The sequence below is a fragment of the Halichoerus grypus genome, chromosome 8 (genome assembly GCF_964656455.1).
Source record: "Halichoerus grypus chromosome 8, mHalGry1.hap1.1, whole genome shotgun sequence".
Lineage (NCBI taxonomy): Eukaryota > Metazoa > Chordata > Mammalia > Carnivora > Phocidae > Halichoerus > Halichoerus grypus.
Window position 1 is genome coordinate 76421078 of NC_135719.1, and position 14250 is coordinate 76435327.

Sequence of the window (14250 nt, forward strand, 5' to 3'; positions counted from 1 at the left end):
AAGAAATGCCCCTGATGACTCACTCACGAGGCTGGTAGTCAATGCTGGCTACAGCTGGAAGCTGAGCTTCAAATACTCTCTTGATGTGTCTTAAGCTTCTGAGCCTAGTGGTTGGGTTTCAAAAGCACGTGTTCTAAGATAAAGCTGGCCTGAAAATCTATACAGTGCCAGTTCTACCATATTCAGTTGGTCAAAGGAGTCTAGACCTGCCCAGATTCAAGAAGGAGATATCCCCACCTCTTGATGAGAGAAGTGTCAGGTAATTTGTGGCCATCTTTAACCTACCACAAAGGACCTCACAGGCTGGGAGCAAGGATAGGAGGGCTCAGCTCTTCTGTAGATAAACTTTGACTCAGTGTCCTCAGGGTCAGTTTTGCAGCTCACTGTGACACCCATCTTCTGCCACACCTTGCCTCTGAACCTTGATTCTCTTAGGATTTTTAAGTCAGTTTGAAACTTCCATTACACTGCCAATCCCACTCTCCCCTGTCTGCCTCCCATCTCCTAAAACATTTACTGAAATCACTCAATTGCCAGTGTCTCTTTTCCTTATTCTTTGTCCTTGTATGTTCATACCTTTTAAATTCTTGACTTTGCCTTTTAGTGGAGTTCCACAAGAAAGAAACAAGAAATCCATATGGTGTATTTATCTGAGTCCAACACAAATTTATACCCATCATAACTTGATAACAACTTGATTTCGTAAAGTGCTTTAAAAGAGAAAAACATGCACTTTTGCAGACATCATTTTATTTGATCCTCATTAATTTTGAAAGAAAGGCAGGGCATATTTAAATGATTTCCATTTTAGAGGTGAAGAAGCTGAAAGTGGAGACAAAGTGATTTGCACAATATTGCATGAGTAATTTTCTTTCTTTTAAGTCTTCTAGGGAAATGTTCTGGAATTAAGCCTAAAGGTGATAAGGACAAGTCAAAGTAAATAAAACTTGTTTTTTTTTTTTTTTTGAGGCAGAGGCTGCAGTGCATGGAGTTCAGAAAAACTTGCTTTGGAGCAGCCAGTTTGGAATCTGTGTGGGTTTTCACACAGATAATGAGCAGTTGTTGTCGTCAGGTGAGTCAGGAAACTATTTAGCGACAAACTAGGAACACTTTGGTGATCTAGCTCGGCTTCCTACTTCAGGCCACACTGCTCATTCTGTTCACTTGATCCACATGCTGGGATGTGAGAATTTTTTCCCACATCCCTTTGCAGAAGCCTGTTTTGGCCGTTCTTATGGTAGTGACTGAGTTTCAAAGAGGAAGACCCTCTAATGTCTCCCAGGCATACTACAAAGGAAATGTAAGTCATCAGATAGTAGGATCTGGATCTGCGCCAGGATAACTCGACTCTTCTTGTAGAAGGTGCCATGGGATGGAAGAAGTGGGTCCCCTCAGTTTTATGTCTTGTCTGAAATATGATAACCATGCTAATAAATTTAGTGCCACACTCTTTACAGTGTGCTCATCGGACCCCTCGAATAAGGCAATAAACCATAATAAGGTCCACGATGCTTTCAGTTATTAGACATTCATTTCTGCTCTACATTTTTCCTTTTCTGCCAAAGTTTGGCTTTATTGATGTGCTTTCTGGAGGCACGGGAGAGGGTAGGGGTAGGAAAAAAAGGTCTACTTTTCAGAAATCTGAGAAAAAGTATATGTCTATCAAAGTAAAATCTAGGCTCCCTAATGGAGGAAGACATAACATTTCTGTCATTGTATCCCCAATAAATACATAGACCTATCATAATGAACAAAGCCTGTTTGGAGGCACTCCTGGGTCTTTTCAGAGCCATAGGCTAGTTTATGTTCTCAACACTGTAATTAAGAGAAGCATTAAGTTTTTCTTTTAGTGGTTAGTAGTTAGGATATGTGTAAACCCCTACCTCTCAGACTTTTTTGAGAGCAGGAAGGCATCCAGAAAAGTTTATGGGACATGGCAGTGAGCTCCAGAGAGAGGGGCTGTGTTTGTAAAGAAAAAACAAGAAAAAGAATAGAAGTTGGTGTAAAAGAAGATAATGGTATTTACTTTTCTTGTCCTGATAGTTGATGCTGAAAATTCACCCTTCCAGGTGTTCATAGCAAGGCTGGAAAGGTTAGTTTCTTCCCTTTTGGCCTCTCCCTCTATATTTTACAAAACATTTCAATTCTCACTTCCTTTCTAGACATGCTGTCAGAACTGGAATGCCAGACTCAAACCAAAATTTCACTTCTGATGTTCACCCAGGATTCAGAGCAAACTGGGCACTACTTGCCAAACAGAATTAAGGCCAGTAATTCCACTACTGGGTATTTACCCAAAGAAAAACAAAAACACCAATTCAAAAACATACATGCACCCCTATACTTATTGTAGCCTTATTTATAATAGCCAAAATATGAAAGCCACCCAAGGGTCCATCGATAGATGAATGGATAAAGATGTGGTTATACATACAATGGAATATTTCTCAGCCGTAAAAAAAGGATAAAATCTTGCCATTTGCAACAATATGGATGGGCCCACAGGATATTATGCTCAGTGAAATGAGAAAGACAACATCATATGATTTCACTTATATGTGGAATCTAAAAAAATAAATGAAGAAACAAATAAAAAACAGAAACAGATTCACAAATACAGAAAACTGATGTTTGCCAGAGGAGGAGGGTGAGGGGATGGGAGAAATAAGTGAAAGGGATTAAGAGGCACAAACTTCCAGTTATAAAATAAATAGGTCATTGGGATGAAAAGTACAGCATGGGGAATATAGTCAATAATATTGTAATAATGCTGTATGTTGACAGATATGACTACGCTCACTGTGGTGAGCACTGTATAATGTTTAGAATTGTCAAATCACTATGTTGTACACCTGAAACTGATATAACATTGTATGTTAACTATTCTGTGAGAAAAAAATGGAATTAAAGAGCCATTAATGTTGATGAGATGCTACACTGAAAAATCTTAATTCCAATTCCCTCCAGAAACTGAAGACCCTCAAATATCCTTCTACTCTGAGACTCTGTCATGTAATAAAATTAAAATTTCCCCATTCATTCTTACCTCTCACCAAAGATTCTTTGTATTTTGAATGACAGTCTTTTATCAGCAACAAAATGGCAATCTTAGTGAAAAACAAAGTAGGATTATGGAAAAGAATCATGTCTCTTGAAGATTATGAGGCTAGGATCATGCCAAATCTCTTGGTGATTTTTTCTTTCTAACTTTTGATTGGCAGAGAACCTTTCCCCTGAAAGATTGGGGTAGGTGAGAATGGGTGAGAAGAGAAGGCTTAGGTGATAAGTAAAGAGAAGATTTTGGTTTCTTTGTGAGTTTCTGGAAGGCCCTTAATGCAGGGAGAAAACTGGAATCAGTAAAAGAAAATTGTGGTGAAACAGAAATATACAAGTGGGGCTGAGCGATGGCAAGCAATTTCTGGGGATCCTTCATTGTCCATTATACTGGAAACCTTCTCCATTATATTGGAAAGTGAGTGAACCATATCAGTGAAAGAAGAGTGAGGCTGGGAGCTTTATGTGATGTCCCCAAGACAGAATTCATATTGCTTTGTCTGCATTCCTCTCTAGACTTCTGGGGGTGAGGAATTGGTAAGGAAAGAGAAGGTTGTGTTGAGACACTGACTTACTGGAAGATGTTCTTAAATGTGATGCTTACTTCTTTGTTCCCCTCCAAAACGCTCTGAAAAACAAAACAAAAACCATATCCTGCATTTGTGCTATTTGCTCATGAGAACAAATGAAATCAGAGCTAAGTACTGACTAAAGAGTTCCTGGTTTGGGATCTTAATAATGGCCTTTAAATTGCTATAATTCCCTCATCTATGCTACAAGGAAGATCTTATTCATGTAATTTAGAACTGGATCATGCATAGAATTTGTAACAGACACTAAGTGAATTGCTAGACAAAGAGCACAATTGACCCTTCTTTCAAAGCTGTTATTATGAAAAATTTATGGTAAGACAAATCTATCCTTTTATTACCAAAATGGAGGCAAAGCAGCACATAAGTTTTCAACTACACATTCTGTGACTCAATTCCGAACTGTGATTTGGGCAAAACAGATTCAAATAATCACATGTGGATGTGCATTCTCAATTATGAAGTTAGATTTGCAAATCAGAAAGTTCTAGCTTTGGGGGTGGGGGTAGAGAAGAGTGGTGACAACATGGCGTAGCTTTGAGCTCTTGAAGCCCTCACACATGACCAGAGAGGCACAGAGCAGAACTCATGAGAACGTGTTTATATAATCCTGTGGAGCTTGTTTTATTTTCAAAAGTTATCAGGAGGTCTGACTGATTCGCCTACTATGCTTCACTGGGAGATAAAAAAGCCCTATTCTCTAGACCCCAAAATTGAGAGAGTGGATGAATCTAGGGATTGGTAGGTAATGTGATCTGCCTTTTGTAGCAAGCCAGAAGCCAGATGTCCCCTCCCCTTTGATCTGAATAACACTTTAGGCTGCAGACAATAAGATTGGTTTTAAATTTATTGTCTCTTTGATTTCTGCATCCTAATGCTTTTTAAATTCTTTACACAAGACAGGGCTATATATAGGCAACTGGGGTAGTTCAATGGAGGCCAAAAAAATGCCAGTAGCTTTGGAGAAGTGCTGGGCAGAGTCTCGTGCACATTTTTCTCAAGGAAACAAAGACGACTCGGGGGCAGGAACTTTTCCTTTTCCAGTCGTTTTACTCCAAAATGAAGTTTCCCACTCCAGGTCCTGGCCAGATTTGTGAAAAAGATCCTTTCAGAACACCCTTCTTAGCAAAATATTAAAGCAGGAAAATCTGGTTTAAATGCAGGAACCCAGCTCAGAATGTCTTCCTTCTCTACAGTTTGTAGAGCCTTCAGCCCCTTAATGTTTTCTTCCTGACCTTGACGCAGCTCGAGGGAGGCAGCCGATGGAGGCCAAGAGTTTGCTTTCACCAGCCTTGTTGATGGTGGAGATACAATGTCTGAATCCGACCTCACCCCCGTGAGAAGAGTTAAATGGCATTTGGGAATGTCCTTCAATTAATATGAAGTGGGTGATATTGACTGGACCCTCAGTTGAATGGGTTAAAAACATGTGGCCTAGTTCCTGCCCTCCAGGGGATCAAATCATGCACAACTGCCCCAAGAAGTCAGCCTGTTCTGGGCGGAACACTGGAAAGAAGGTAAGGAAAAGGGGTTCAAGTCTCAAAATGTTTTCATTGTACCGTGGGACCTTGAGTGAGTCATGGCTTCTCTTCATCTCCATTTTCTCTTCTGGAATCTTAGGCGAACTCATACTGACCTAGCCTTTTATTACACTGAAAAGGCTTTTCATAGACAGAATCTTATTTGAGTCCAGTAATCACCCTGGGAGGTAGCCAGGCAGCACTGCACACATTTTAGGATGAGAAAGGTGAGCTAAGGGGTGAAGGCATTCCTGGAAGCCTCCTTACCAGTGGGAGAAAAAGGTAAGACTGGGACTCAGATCTCCTGACACTTTCTCCAGTGCTCTGGCTCCTTAATAAGCCCCACCCTGCCTCTCTGCCTGTGAGTCGTGAAGACCGGAGTGGGGTTTTGTCTGTAAGAAGGCTTTGCAAGTGGACACAGTGATTGATGAGCAAAATTCTGATCCTTCTCCCCAAGAATCCCCTGTAAACTCCCAGGAGAGGGGCTGCACCATGAAACAGCAAGGAATAAGAAACCAGCAAAAGCTGCTCTTCTCTGCTCTTCTCCGTGCTACTCACCTTGGCAGCAGGCTCAGTCCCAGGGGCTGCCCTTTGTGGACACACCTCTAGCAGCTTTTCCAGCCCGTTTTCCGTCCGTTCCTCGGATATCAGGTATTAGGCTGTAAAGCATTTTTACATTATGGTTATGAAATATGAATGATGGCGCAGCAGAAGCTTTTAAGTCAGATGGGGATGGCTCCCAAGAGAGGCTCTTAGAAATCTGAAGGATAGTCGGGAGAGGCTCTGGATTTGGGAGCAAAAGCAGACGCTCGCCGCACCAAGTAGCCAGGTGTCCCTAATACAATTCAGCAGCGGTCACAGAGCCCCGTCCTAGAAGTTTTGAAGAAATGTGAAGGAAATAGAAGACCCAGTCTATAGACCCGTTACGTTACAGACTAATTGTTAGCAGAAGCACTTGTTTTAAACGGAGGTCTCTTAAAGTGACTGCCTCGAGTTGTCCTCTCAGACTTGGGCCCACCTGCCTCTTCTCTACTCTTTCATCCTTTTCCAAAAGACTTAGAATCCATCCTATCTGAATGGAGACTTCCAATGTGTTGAGTGAATGCCCAAGAGGTACTAATTATGTGATCAAAATTACTTGAGATGGCCCGAGAAAGAACCGTATAGGGACTGTGGGATTTTATCCCAAAGGACCAGAACCTCAATTTATACTCCATTCTTGAGAATGAGCACCAGTTCTTTGTTCAGACATGCAGGCTCTCCCTGTGGCTCCCAGATGCCATTGGGTGCTGTCAAGTAGGAGGACTGGTCTGCAGGTGACCCAGTGGTGTGGGCAGGGAAGCGGGCGGCCACATCTTGGGTCCTGCAAGAGGGAGAGGGCACTGCTAAGAATTGAGATTTATATTTGAGTCTGGCCTTTCCAATCCAAGAATCCAAATGCACACAAGACTGTAGAGAAGCCTGGAAATTCCATTGTTGTCCCTTAGGCCTCGCCTGAACCAAAACATGAAGAAGGGAGCCAGGGGACACCATTTAAATATAAATCACCTGGGGTCCCTAGCACAGGGATATTTAAACATGGCATTTAAAGGGTAAAGAATAATCCTGTCTTACAGTGGGTATCTAGTTCTTTCTAAAGCTACTATCTGATATCATTTGATTCTCATAACTTGGTGAGGTAGGGAGGTGAATGCGCATTTGGCAGATTGAGAAATCTCGATTCTGAAAGGTCCAGTGAACTTGCCTCAAGTCATAGAGCAGAATTGTGACAAGAATCCGGCCTCCTGATGCCTAATTTGTGCTTTTAAAATTATTTATTTTTTGCCACGTAGTCTGATCGGCAATAGCCTCCAAGGCTCCCTGGATTGGAATGAAATTGTGGCTCGGTCCTTCTTTGGTCCTTCTGAAGATCTCCTTTCTTTATCATGCTTTAACATATATGTACAGAAAAATACAGTCAAGTTGACTGAACTATTAGAAAACCAGGACTCTAGAACATTGCCAGCCGCGTGGAGGCCTTTTGTGTGCACTACCCCGGGCGGCTTCATGGGTGTGCTTAGGATGCCGTGCCTAGGAGGGCTCCACATTTGGTTTAATGTTCTGTCACTCTTTTTGAAATTCTTAATAGTCTGTGAACAAGGGACCCTGTATTTTAGTTTTGTGCTGGGCCTATCAATTATGCAACCGTGCCCCTTCCCCAGATAACCATGATCCTAACTGATTTTATGATAGTCCTTCTCTTCTCTACAGTGTTATCACCTCAGTATGCATATATAAACATTATTGTTTATTTCACTCTTTTTTGAACTTCATATACATGGAAGCATGTGGCATATGATTTTGTGTGCTTGGTTTTTTTGGTCTTGTTTGTGACACTTATCCACATGGTCCTTTGTAGCTCTCATTCAGTCTCCTTGCTGTATAAGATTCTAATATGCAAATATATGTCACAATTTCTTTATTTGGTCTACTCCTGATGAAGATTTGAGTTGTTTCCCATTCTGATGACTATGAATAAGGCTGCTACAAACATCGCTGGATGTGCATCTTTGTACAAAAGTGTGTGCACTTCTACACTTGATCTTAGCCAAAAGGCCGAGAAGCGATAAAAAGGGCAGGCACTTCTGTTGAGCATTTATTTACCTAAGAGTGAAATTGCTAGGTCATAAAGTGTGTGTTTGCTCAGTGGTAGCAGATAATGAGAAACTGTTTCTAAAGTAGCTGTCTCCATCTACATGATCTCCAACAGCATAAGAGAGTTTCTTTGCTCTGCATCCTCACCAACACTGGATATTGTCTGTCTTTTTAATTTTAGCCATTCTGGTGGGTATATTAAATCACAGTGATATCTTTTTGTAATTTTAATTTGGACTTCCCTAAGCAGTAATGTGAATGAGCATCTTTTTGAAAATGTACTGCCCATTTGGATGTCTTTTCCCATCTAGTTTCTTGCTGATTTTTAAATTGTACTATTTGGGGTCTTTTCATATGAATTTATAGGGGTTCTTCTTTTTTTCTTAAATATTTTTATTTATTTGAGAGAGAGAGAGAACATGGTGCAGGGAAAGGCAGAGGGAGAGGGAAAAGCAGACTCCCCGCTGAGCAGGAAGCCCAACGCAGGGCTCGATCCCAGAACCCAGAGACCATGACCTGAACCAAAGGCAGACGTCCAACCGAGTGAGCCACCCAGGCGCCCCTCTAGGGGGTCTTTATGTACATGGATGGGAATCCTCTATCAAAAACATATATTGCATACATCTTCTCCCAGCTGTGCCTTAAAGATACCTTTCGATGAAGAGAAGCTCTTAGCTTTAATGTAGTAAAATTTATCAATCTTTATGTTTGGTAATTCTTTGTGTATTGTTTAAAAATCTTTCCCTTTCCCCAAATCATGAAGATAGTCTTCTAAAAGCTGGATTGCTTTGCTTTTTACATTTAGATCTACAAAGTACCTGGACTGATACTTGCATATAATATTAGCGAGAGGTTGAGTTTTGCTTTTACTATATAAATATCCCGTTATCCCAGCACAACTTATTGTAGACATCCTCTCCCCACTTCTCTGGAGTGCTACAGATCTGTGTCCTAGGTCGTGTGTCCCTATCTGAGTCTGTTTTGGGGGGCTCTCTATTCTATTCATGTTTGCCTATCCTTGCACCAATAACCACACTGCTACAATATCTATAGTTTCAAAAAATGTTTTTGCTATCTGGTAGAACACCTTTTAATTTTTTTTTACCTTGTTCTCTTTCTCAAAAGTGTGTTGGCTATTCTTAACATTTTGCCTTCACATTCAAATACTAGAATCAGCTTGTCAGGTTTCACAGTGAGATCTGTTGGGATTTTGAATGGGATTGCACTGCATCTATTTATCAGTGAGGACTGAATTAACACCCTGAAATACTCAACGCATAAATATGCTTATGTATCTCTCTGCTTAAGGTCTTGAATCATAATGGTGATTTATAATTTTCTGTGTAGAGGTTGTGCACATATTTTGTTGTATTTGTTCTTTGGTACTTGGTATTTTGTTATGCTATTGCAAATTTTAAAAAAGTATGTGTGTATCAGCAACAGATTTTATATAAAATATGTCTTGTATTATATCCAACAGCTCTTTTATATGCTTATCAATTCTAATAATTTGTCTATAGATTATTTTAGATTATACATGTATGTAATATTATCTGTAAATACTAAGTTTTATATATTCCTAATTCCTACAATTTTTATATTTTTCAAAAAGATTTATTTATTTATTTTAGAGACAGAGAGAGAGAGGCAGAGGGAGAGGGAGGAAGAAAATTAAGCAGACTCCGCACTGAGTGCAGAGCCAGACATGGGGCTCGATTTCACAAGCCTGAGATCATGACTTAAGCCGAAACCAAGTCAGATGCTTAACCAACTGTGCCACCCAGGTGCCCCAGCAATTTTTACATTTTTACTTCTTTTTCTTACGTTAATGCACTGCTTAGGACCTTTATCCAGTATAAACCTGATTGGTGATGATGACAGTAGCATTCTTGTTCTCAATTTCAGAGGAAAAGCATTTTACCATTATGTATAATTCTTGCTTAGGTGTACACCCCCCCCCCATCTTTATCAGATTTAGGAAGTTCTATTGTATTCTAGTTAAGAGTTTTTTTTTCATTATTAATATATGATGCATTTCATCAAATGAGATGATCATTTTTCTCTATTCTGCTACTGTGATGGATTAAATTGCTTGATTATCCAATATTAAATAGCTACAACATTCTTGGAATAATAAACCCAATTTCATCATGGTATATTATCCTTTTATGCATTATTTGAATTCTGGTTGCTAATATTTTGTTTAGGGCTTTTAGATCTAAGGTTATGACTGAGTTAACCTATACTTTTCCTTTATTATATGCCTCTATTAGATTTTAGTATCAAATTCATTTTGTCATCTACCTTTTTTATTCCCTGTTAGAGTGTGTGAGATTGGTGTTATCTTTTCCTTAAATTGTTGATCGATTTTGCTACTGAAGGCAGTGGTTTAGAGTTTCAGTTATCTTCAATTTATTTAATATTTTAATAATATTCAGATATCTTATTTCTTGTTGGTTTTGGTTTATTGGATGTTTTTAAAAAGAATTTTTCTATTTCATCAGAGTATTAAAATATATTGGTATAAAGTTTTAAGATAATAAATCATATTATCTTTTTACCTTCTACAGCCTCTGTAGTTATGTTCCATCTTTCATTTTTTATATTGGTTATTTGTCTCTCTCTGATTTGATCCAGTCTTGTTAAAGTTTTAAGAAGTTTACTAGACTTTTTAAAGATCAACTTTTGGCTTTGTTAATCCAATTTTAATTTTCTCTTCCTTCTATGTTCTTTAGATCTTATTCATCATTATTTTTCTAATTTCTTGAGATGGGTATTAGCTCATTAGTATTTACCCTTCTTTTCTGTTTATGCATTTAAGATTATAGGTTTCCTTTTAAACACTGATTTTGCTACATTCCACAAGTTTCTTCATGAATAATATTATTGTTCAGCTCAAAATATTTTCTAAGTTTTTACCCACCAATTATTTAGAAGTGTATTTTTTAATTTCCATAAATATAGAAATTTTCCAGATTAAAAAAATTTTTTTTAGTTTAATTGCATTATTTTCACAGAGCATATTCAATGGATTCATTTCCTTTAAATTTGTTGAGACTTGCTTTATGGCCCAATACATGATAAAGTTTTGAAAATGTTTTGTACCTGCTTAAAGCGTTGTCAGGTGCTGTGTTCTAATATCTATCAATTAGGTCTATTTCTCAATCGTGCTATTCAAATCTCTATTTTCTTCTGTGTGTTCTATCAGTTATTCCCACAATGTTTGTCAATCTATTTCTCTGTATGGTTCCCTTTTTCCTTTAAATATTCTGAGGCTATGTCATGAGGAGAATAAAATTTCAAATTGCTTTATTTTATTTTTGGTAAGTTACGCCTTTTCTCATTGGAAAGTGTTCCTTTGAATTCACAGTAATGTTTTTTGTTTTTTTTTTGTTTGTTTTTGTTTTTTTTAAAGATTTTATTTATTTATTTGACAGAGAGAGACACAGTGAGAGAGGGAACACAAGCAGGGGGAGTAGGGGAGGGAGAAGCAGGCTTCCCGCTGAGCAGGGAGCCTGATGTGGGACTCGATCCCAGGATCCTGGGATCATGACCTGAGCCCAAGGCAGACGCTTAACGACTGAGCCACCCAGGCGCCCCACAGTAATGTTTTTTGCCTTAAAGTATCTTTTAAATGATATTAATGTACCCACACGGATCTTAGGGTGCAGCTTCTAGTGAGAAATTCACTTTTGTGTTGTTTGAACACTGAACAATGCATGTCATTATCTCCTGGGATTCACTGTTTCATTTGAGCAATGAGCTGTCAATGCAATGTTTGCTATTTTAGAGTATATATGTACACTTTTCCATCCTTTTACTTTCACCCTTTTGGGATCCTTATATATCTTGTCAGTAGCTAAAGGGTTGTTTTTGTTTTTTCTCAAGAAATTCTCAGAGTTTGCCTTTTAATTGTGTTTTACTTTCAATGGAATGACTGAATTACCCGTGTGAGTTTAAATTTACCATTCTACTATAATGACCCTTTAATTTTAATATCTTTTTTTCTGGATGCTTTTATTTCTGTCTGAATTCCTTAAGTTTAATTATGATATGTTTAAGAGGGAATTACTTTTCATTTATACTGTGGCCGTTTCTTTTTTTTTTTTTAATTTTTTTATTGTTATGTTAATCCCCATACATTACATCATTAGTTTTAGATATAGTGTTCCATGATTCATTGTTTGTGCATAACACCCAGTGCTCCATGCAGAACGTGCCCTCCTCAATACCCATCACCAGGCTAACCCATCCTCCCATCCCCCTCCCCTCTAGAACCCTCAGTTTGTTTTTCAGAGTCCATCGTCTCTCATGGTTCTTCTCCCCCTCCGATTTCCCCCCCTTCATTCTTCCCCTCCTGCTACATTCTTCTTCTTCTTCTTTTCTTTCTTAACATATATTGCATTATTTGTTTCAGAGGTACAGATCTGAGATTCAACAGTCTTGCACAATTCACAGCGCTTACCAGAACACATACCCTCCCCAGTGTCCATCACCCAGTCACGCCATCCCTCCCACCCCATCCCCCACTCCAGCAAACCTCAGTTTGTTTCCTGAGATTAAGAATTCCTCATATCAGTGAGGTCATATGATACATGTCTTTCTCTGTTTGACTTATTTCGCTCAGCATAATACCCTCCAGTTCCATCCACGTCGTTGCAAATGGCAAGATCTTATTCCTTTTGATGGCTGCATAATATTCCATTGTATATATATACCACATCTTCTTTTTTTTTTTTTTTTTAAAGATTTTATTTATTTATTTGACAGAGAGAGACACAGCGAGAGAGGGAACACAAGCAGGGGGAGTGGGAGAGAGAGAAGCAGGCCTCCCGCAGAGCAGGGAGCCCGATGCGGGGCTCGATCCCAGGACCCTGGGATCATGACCTGAGCCGAAGGCAGACGCTTAACGACTGAGCCACCCAGGCGTCCCCACATCTTCTTTATCCATTCATCTGTTGATGGACATCTTGGCTCTTTCCACAGTTTGGCTATTGTGGACATTGCTGCTATAAACATCGGGGTGCACGTAGCCTTTCGGGTCCCTACTTTTGTATCTTTGGGGTAAATACCCAGTAGTGCAATTGCTGGATCATATGGTAGCTCTATTTTCAACTTTTTGAGGAACCTCCATACTGTTTTCCAGAGTGGCTGCACCAGCTTGCATTCCCACCAACAGTGTAGGAGGGTTCCCCTTTCTCCGCATCCCCGCCAACATCTGTCATTTCCTGACTTGTTAATTTTAGCCATTCTGACTGGTGTGAGGTGGTATCTCATTGAGGTTTTGATTTGGATTTCCCTGATGCCGAGCGATATTGAACACTTTTTCATGTGTCTGTTGGCCATTTGGATGTCTTCTTTGGAAAAATGTCTGTTCATGTCTTCTGCCCATTTCTTGATTGGATTCTTTGTTCTTTTGGTGTTGAGTTTGATGAGTTCTTTATAGATTTTGGATACTAGCCCTTTATCTGATATGTCATTTGCAAATATCTTCTCCCATTCTGTCAGTTGTCTTTTGGTTTTGTTGACTGTTTCCTTTGCTTTGCAAAAGCTTTTTATCTTGATGAAGTCCCAATAGTTCATTTTTGCCCTTGCTTCCCTTGCCTTTGGCGATGTTTCCAGGAAGAAGTTGCTGCGGCTGAGGTCGAAGAGGTTGCTGCCTGTGTTCTCCTTTAGGATTTTGATGGACTCCTGTCTCACATTGAGGTCTTTCCACCATTTTGAGTCTATTTTTGTGTGTGGTGTAAGGAAATGGTCCAGTTTCATTCTTCTGCATGTGGCTGTCCAATTTTCCCAACACCATTTGTTGAAGAGACTGTCTTTTTTCCATTGGGCATTCTTTCCTGCTTTGTCAAAGATTAGTTGACCATATAGTTGAGGGTCCATTTCTGGGCTCTCTATTCTGTTCCATTGATCTATGTGTCTGTTTTTGTGCCAGTACCATACTGTCTTGATGATGACAGCTTTGTAGTAGAGCTGGAAGTCTGGAATTGTGATGCCGTACTGTGGCCGTTTCTTAACTGCTTCTTGAATCTGTTGATTCATGTCTGTCTTTAGTTTTGGGAAATCCTGTCATTAACTGTGCTAATGCTTTAAGACCTTTGTTCTCACTAGATCATCGACTTTTCTTCCCTTCTCTTCAGTGTTTCACCTGTCTGAGTTTCATTTTGGATATTTTCTTCTGATTTGTCTTCCAGTTCACCAAGTCTCTTGAATTATTTCTAATGTGCTGTTACACAATCCATTGCATCCTTAACGGGAATTATTGTATTTTTCAGTTCTAGAATTTTTCTTTCTCTCAAATCTGCTCTGCAATGTTTTGTGGTTTTTCCTTTCTTTGTCAAAATTTCCAATCTTTTATTTTTACTCCTTGAACATAGTAAGCTGATATTTCTGATATCTGGAGCCTGTTTGCTTTTATTGAACATTGCCACTACTGATTCTTTAATGAT